The sequence below is a fragment of the Bison bison genome, unplaced genomic scaffold (assembly GCF_000754665.1).
Source record: "Bison bison bison isolate TAMUID 2011002044 unplaced genomic scaffold, Bison_UMD1.0 scf7180017864368, whole genome shotgun sequence".
NCBI classification, from domain to species: Eukaryota; Metazoa; Chordata; class Mammalia; order Artiodactyla; family Bovidae; genus Bison; species Bison bison.
In genome coordinates, this window is record NW_011494940.1 from 732,208 (window position 1) to 734,081 (window position 1,874).

Below are 1,874 nucleotides of genomic sequence, written 5' to 3' on the forward strand. Positions count from 1 at the left end.
CAGGTTGATCTCTGGTTCCTCTGCCTTTTCTAAATCCAGCTTGAACATCTGGAAGTTCACGGTTCACGTATTGCTGAAGCCTGGCTTGGAGAATTTTGAGCATTACTTTACTAGCTTGTGAGATGAGTGCAATTGTGTGGTAGTTCGAGCATTCTTCGGCATTGCCTTTCTTTGGGATTGGAATGAAAACTGACCTTTTCCAGTCTTGTGGCCGCTGCTGAGTTTTTCAAATTTCCTGACATATTGGGTGCAGTACCAAAGACCCCTTAATTGCCTCAGTAATAACTCTTCTGTAGTAATATTCTGGGCAATTAGCCACCCAGAAAAAAAGACTACATTTCCCAGTTTCCCCAGCAAGTAGATGTGCCCATGTGACTACATTCTTACCGCTGGGACAGTGTGGATGCCTTGTGTTGCAATTTCTGAGAATCTTCCCTAGGAGTAGCTGTCATGGGTCCTTGACCGCTTTATCGTCTTCTCCTTCTTGCTGCCTTTCTGCTCTGCTTGCTTAGATTATGAGGTGGCAGGCCTCAGTGCAGTGGTGGCAGAGTAGTGAGCTGGAAGGAGCCTAGGCATGGCAAAGCCTCTGGAGAGCAGAAGTCCCATGCAAGCCTGGACTTTTGGACTTCATGTAGCTTTGAGCAAAATAGACTTCAGTCCTGTTTAAGCCATTGTTAGCTCGGGATTCCTATCAGTTGCAGTCACACCCAATCCTAACAAATACAAGAGTAGTTGTTTTTTTTAATTTATTTTTGTATTGAAGGATAATTGCTTTACAGACTTTTGTTGTTTTCTGTCAAACCTCGACATGAATCAGCCATAGGTATACATATATCCCCTCCGTTTTGAACCTCCCTCCCCATCCCACCCCTCTAGGTTGATACAGAGCCCCTGTTTGAGTTTCCTGAGTCATACAGCAAATTCCCTATTTTTAAAAATAGCTCTCTAGTTTACATATGGTAATATGAGTTTCCATGTTACTCTTTCCATTTTATATATGTTCTGTTCTGTGTTTTCAAAAATTCCTATAATACACATAACCCATTTATAAACAGAAAAAGTTATTTGTAAGAAAGAAAAGTTATTTTTTAAGGGAAAAAAAAGTCATCAGGCCCATTCTCTCAACCAGGAGTGTGATTATGTTGACCAGATCTTCCAGATTTTTGCAAAGGATCCCAATTTCAAACATTCTGGCTAATTGTCTGCAGAATTATCAAATCACCATTTTCAAACTTAATTTGGAGAATAAGGTGCTGTGATGTGCTCAGTTGTGTCCAACCCTTTTGTGATGCTAAGAGTGGTCTGTTCACCAGGCTCCTCTGTCCATGGGATTCTCCAGGCAAGAATACTGGAGTGGGTTGCCATTTCTTCCTCTAAGGGATCTTCCCACCAGGGGTCAAACCCGTATCTTCTGAGTCTCCTGCATTTCAGGTGGAATCCTTATGCCTGAGTCACCAGGGAAGCCCCAGAGAATAACGTGATTATGATGATAATTCTCAACTGGCAGGGAAGGGGGGCGGGGGGGGGGCGGTGCTGACCAAAATATTTGTGTCTTTCTCCTAGTGTTCTAAAGAATCTCTTTTAGGCCATCGGATCACTTCCTTTTCCTGAAGGGCTTTGACTCAGCACTTGGGCATGTGAATGCACTACTGTTTTTATCCTTCTCTAATTGTTTTGGTGGATAAGTTATGTCTCTGCGCAACCTGAGAACAAGTGCTATTGTAGTGGACACCTGTTGTTTTTTTCTCCCCTGCATCTCCTTTCCTTTGGGAATTGCCCCTCCTCATCCCATGCCATTTAGGTGGAACTGTCAATCCCAAGGCCTCCTGGTACCCAGTGTGGCTCCTCACCACAGGGATGGCACACCACCCAGG